This window comes from Emys orbicularis, chromosome 12 (assembly GCF_028017835.1).
Source record: "Emys orbicularis isolate rEmyOrb1 chromosome 12, rEmyOrb1.hap1, whole genome shotgun sequence".
In the NCBI taxonomy this organism is placed as follows: Eukaryota; Metazoa; Chordata; order Testudines; family Emydidae; genus Emys; species Emys orbicularis.
This window is the reverse complement of record NC_088694.1, coordinates 41329080-41334921: the sequence shown is the minus strand read 5'-3', so window position 1 is coordinate 41334921 and position 5842 is coordinate 41329080. Positions and strand designations below refer to the sequence as shown.

Genomic DNA, 5842 nt, shown 5'->3' with positions numbered 1-5842 from the left:
ACTGGCCTGAGTCCCAAGGTCTGTGAGAGTGAGGGATAAGGATGATCCCTCACTCTCACAGATACTCACCAGCAACTACACAGCCACACCATCAGGGGCTCATTCACCTGCACATCTACCAATGTGATATATGCCATCACGTGCCAGCAATGCCCCTCTGCCATGTATATGTATATTTTATTGGTCTGATTTCTACTGGTGGAAGAGGTAAGCTTTCCAGTTTCACAAAACAAATGGATCCCAATATCAAGTGGACTGCGGTACTTTGCATGGTGGAAATATAAGGCAGTTAAAGAAATAAAGAATAGAATAATTGTATATTTTATTAATTATCATCATCATTCTCTCCCTGTCTCTCACCAAATTATTCGCTCTCCATCTACATGTTTCTCTCTCTGTCTTTTTATCTATCTGTCTTATTTAGTTGAAACTTATTTTTGTTGTGGAGGGTGGAATCTTGTTCTTCAGCAGAACGATGTTATAACCTTACCATGCCTTTGATGGACACATAAATTTCATACTTCAACATTAAAATAAGATAAAAAAGGGTACTTTGCATGAAATCTGGAAATGTATAGCAGCCAAAGAAATGAAGATTAGAGTGTTTCTATATTGTACCAGTTAGTGATAATAATCTCTCTCTCCACTCTCAGTGTTTTCACAGTACCATGCCCCTGACCATAGTATTAGATTTACAGTCCATGAAGATTAAAGTATTGTACTTACCAGCTGAATATTTATGGTATGGTCCATGGAAGGACAAAGTTTTCCCAATACACTGGCACTAGTCCTTGGCTAAGGGAAAGACTGGTATCTAAGAGAGATAAAGCAAAGATGGTAAAGGAGCAGCTTTCTTATGTTCTCCTTCAGACGCTATCTACCAACGAGGGAAGGATTCTTCAGTTCTATTCCCAGCTCAGAAATGGGAGCGGGCTTTACTGTTTAGTGACTCTTAGGACTCAGAATCAGGACTCCTGGGTTCTATTCTCAACTATTTGAGCCGAATAGTATCAGCTGGTTAGAGAAGCAAAGGTTGGAAGTCAGCACTCCTCGTTTTTATTCCAAGTTTTGGGTGGTGTGTACAGTCTAGTGGTTTAGCACAGGGGGATTGGAGACAGGTCTCATGGATTCTATTGCAGTTTCTGGGAAGGAGTATGGTGTAGTGGCTAGAGCAGGGAGCTCTAGGAGTCAGGATCATTCTTCAGCCATGGGAATGGTGTGTGCTCTAGCAGTGAGGTTCCTGAGGTCTGGTACAAGCTCCAGAAAGTAAAGAGGGTATAGGGGTTAGATCAAGGTCAGGCAGTCAGGATATCTAGGGATCTAATGGATAGAGAGGGTTAGTAGGAAGAAACTGTAGACTCCTGGTTCTTCTACTGACCAAACTGAAATGTGCAAAGTCTTGTATCATAGAATCATAGAAGATTAGGATTGGAAGATACCTCAGGAGGTCATCTAGTCCAACCCCCTGCTCAAAGCAGGATCAACACCAACTAAATCATCCCAGCCAGGACTTTGTCCAGCTGGGCCTTAAAAACCTCTAAGGATGGAGATTCTACCACCTCCCTAGGTAACCAATTCCAGGGCTTCACCACCCTCCTGAAATAGTGAAAATAGTGTTTCCTAATAGCCAACATAGACCTCCCCCACTGCAACTTGAGAACATTGTTCCTTGTTCTGTCATCTGCCACCACTGAGAACATCCAAGCTCCATCCTCTTTGGAACCCCCTTCAGGTAGTTGAAGGCTGCTATCAAATCCCACCTCACTCTTCTCTTCTACAGACTAAACAAGCCCAGTTCCCTCAGCCTCACCCCATAAGTCATGTGCCCCAGCCCCCTGATCATTTTTGTTGCCCTCCGCTGAACTCTCTCCAATTTGTCCACATCCTTTCTGTAGTGGGGGCCCCAAAACTGGACGCAATACTCCAGGTGTGGCCTCACCGGTGCCAAATAGAGGGGAATAATCACTTTCCTCGATCTGCTGGCAGTGCTCCTACTAATGCAGCCCAATATGCCATTAGCCTTCTTGGCAACAAGGGCACACTGCTGACTCATATCCAGCTTCTCATCCACTTTAATCCCCTGGTTCTTTTCTGCAGTACTCCTTTGTCCTTGTTTATAGACCATTCTCCTCTCTGCAGCAGCGAAGTGAAGACATGAACATGGAGAATCAAATCATGCCAACTGAATTCATCCTCCTGGGATTTTATAATATTTAGAATGTGATGCTGGCAAACCAGGTGCCAGCTCATGCAGAAGCCCGAGGTAAATTCACTTGTGTATTAGTATAGATCAAAGTGATTGTTAAATGTATCGAGTGTATTTGGTGTTTAAACTTTATGAGAACTAATAGGATGTTACATGCATTGTTTTTACTTATCCTGTTATAATGTAATAGCAAATGTTTACATTGCAAATACCCCTGTAACTGAATAACCCATCAAAGGAGGTAGAAGCCGCATGGATTGCAAATGAAGAACTTTAACAGAAAAGTGCTAATTTCAAAACACGTGGTTATTGTCTGTGGTGATCAGAAGTCAAAAACTCTAAATGCGTTCCTCACTCCCTGTCATTAAAGGAAAAGCCCACCTGGGTAGTGACCCTGTTGGCTTCTTTTCTGTGAGAAGAAGCTGTAAGTATGGATTCAGGGAAAACTCCTTCATCTCTGGACTGTTTGGATTCTAACAGGGTGGAACAACTGAACGAGAAGATGAAGATCTCAAGAGTTATTCTGGGTAGCTCTGAGAGATTTTTGAAAAACTGGTAGATTACTACATCTCTTCCACCATTTAGAATAACAGACTGTGACTCACCTGTACATGTATTTTACCCGCTTTAACCTCTCAATAACTCTCATTTCCTTTTCTTAGCTAATAAATCTTTAGTTAGTTTAATATGGAATTGGCTACCAGTGTTGTCTTTGGTGTAAGATCTGGAATACCAATTGATCTGGGGTAAGTGACTGGTCTCTTGGGACTGGGAGCAACCTGATGTGGTGTGATTTTTGTTTTAAGTGACCCTTTGTCACCAAGTCCAGTTTGTCTGGGTGGCAAGATAGACAGGAGCATCTAAGGGGACTGTTTGTGACTCCTGGTATAGTGATCCAGGAGTTCATATTTGGTACTGACTTGGTGAAATCTAATTATAGAACCCACCACCAGTTTGTGGTGTCTGCCCTGAGGTAAGCACTCTCAGTTGTGAGCCACTCCAGACAGCGTGACACAGGGGTTATGTTTCCTATGCCTTGGGTCATCTCAATCATCTCCATCTTCATCCTCTTGGGGATCATTATTATCATCTTTTCTTCTTTGTGGAACCACATCTCCAAACCCAAATATGCATCTTCCTGGGGAACCTCTCCCTTCTAGAGGTCTGCCAGACCACCACCACCATCCTACAGATGCTGTTGCACCACTCCTTGGATAGAAGTAGTATCTCCTATGCAACATATGTGGTACAACTGTACTTCTTCCTTTCTTTGTGGGTGCTGAGTGCATCCTGCTGGCCACCATGGCATATGACTGCTACTTGGCCATATGCAACCCCTGCACTAAACAGTGCTCATGAATAGGACGATTTTAAATCTGCTGCTGTCCGTCTCCTGGCTGAGTGCTGCACTCAACACAGCTGTGCACATGTTTCTCACCATCTGCCTGCCCTTTAGGGAGGCCAACACGGTCAACTATTTCTACTGTGACATCCCACCTTTACTGGCCCTTTCCTGTGCAGACATCTCTTTCAATGTCACCATGATACTGGTCTCCAGGATCTTCACAGGGTGGAGCCCCTCCCTGTGCATCGGACATTTGTGTGGACACATTGTTTCGAGGATACTGAAGATACATTCTCCTCAGGACCTACTTCACTGTAGTCCTGCTTTCCTATGGGAGTGATATCTTCATGTATGTAAAACCTCTCTCGCTACTCATTGGACAATAATGGATTAATCTCCCTGCTCTACAGCATCGTCAGCCTTATGTTAAACCCAATTATCTACAATCTGAGGAACAAGGATGTGAAGGGAGCCATGAAAAATTTCCTTGTGAGGAAAATGTTCTTCTAAGAGAATCAGGGATACTTGCATTGGCACCTACTTCTACCTGTGGGAAGTGAGTGGGATGTAGTATGTTAGAACAACTGGGATCTGGGAGTCAGGGCTCCTGGGTTCTACTCTGTCCCCTGGGAAGAGAGGGGGTTTTAGTAGTTGGAGGGGTCTTCTGGGAGTCAGGAGACTGGCTTACATTTGATGATGCTTGGAGGGGGATGGGCCTAAGGGCTGGAGCAGGGGAGTTGAAGCCCCAGACTATTGTCAAGAACTTTCATGTCTATGGAAGAAAGCTTTTATAGGGGTGTTAAATGTTATTACTATGTGTGTTCAAAACCACAGTAAATTGGCGCTGCTGCCATCGATGCAGCGGTGTCAATTTAGCGGGTCTGGTGAAGACGCACTAAGTCAATTGGGAAAGCACTCTCCCATTGTCGTCTGTAATCCATTTCAACAAGAGGCAGAAGCTATGTCGCCAGGAGATAGTCTATCCACAATGACTCCAAGATCTCTTTTTTGAGTGGTAACAGCTAATTTAGACCCCATCATTTTATATGTATAGTTGGGATTATGTTTTCCAATGTGCATTACGTTGCATTTATCAACATTGAATTTCATCAACAATTTTGTTACCCAGTCTCCCAGTTTTGAGAGATCTTTTGTAGCTCTTCAGAGTCTGCCTCGGACTTAACTATTCTGAGTTGTTTTGTATCATCTGCAAATTTTGCCACCTCACTGTTTACCCCTTTTTCCAGATCATTTACGAATATGTTGAATAGGACTGGACCCAGTACAGACCCCTGGGGGACACCACTCTTTACCTCTCTCCATTCTGAAAACTGACCATTTATTCCTACCCTTTGTTTGCTATCTTTTAATCAGTTATCAATCCACGATAGAACCTTCCCTCTTATCCCATGACAGTTTACTTTACTTATGAGCCTTTGGTGAGGGACCTTGCCAAAGGCTTTCTGGAAATCCACTGGATCCCCTTGGTCCAAATGCTTGTTGACCCCCCTCAAAGAATTCAGGTAGATTGGTGAGGCATGATTTCCCTTTACAAAAACCATGTTGAATCCTCCACAACAAATTATGTTCATTTATATGTCTGACAATTCTGTTCTTTACTATAGTTTCAACCAGTTTGCCCGGTACTGAAGTCAGGCTTACTGGCCTGTAATTGCCAGGAACACCTCTGGAGCCCTTTTAAAAAATTGGCATCACATTAACTATCCTCCAGTCATTTGGTGCAGAAGCTGATTTAAATGATAGGTTACAGACTACAGTTAGTAGTTCTGCAATTTCACATTTGAGTTCCTTCTGAACTCTTGGGTGAATACCATCTGCTCCTGGTGACTTATTACTGTTTAGTTTATCAATTTGTTCCCAAACCTCCTCTAATGACACCTCAATCTGGGACAGTTCCTCAGATTTGTCACCTAAAAAGAATGGCTCAGGTTTGAGAATCTCCCTCACATCCTCAGCTGTGAAGACTGATGCAAATAATTTATTTAGTTTCTCCGCAATGGCCTGATCGTCCTTCAGTGCTCCTTTAGCATCTTGATCATCCAGTTGCCCCACTGGTTGATTAGCAGGCTTCCTGCTTCTGATGTACTAAAAAAAAATTGCTATTACTTTTTGAGTCTATGGCTAGCTGTTCTTCACATTCTTTTTTGGCCTTACTAATTATATTTTTACACTTCATTTTCTAGAGTTTATGCACCTTTCTATTTTCCACACTAGGATTTAACTTCCACCTTTTAAAGGATGCCTTTTTGCCTCAGACTGCTTCTTTTACT

The 5842-nt window shown here is 42.9% G+C and overlaps 1 pseudogene; it reads left to right on the top strand.

The window, feature by feature from the left end:
* The first annotated feature begins 2160 nt into the window (after nt 1-2160).
* Nucleotides 2161-4061, top strand: LOC135886473 (olfactory receptor 5V1-like; annotated as a pseudogene).
* Nucleotides 4062-5842: the final 1781 nt, after the last annotated feature.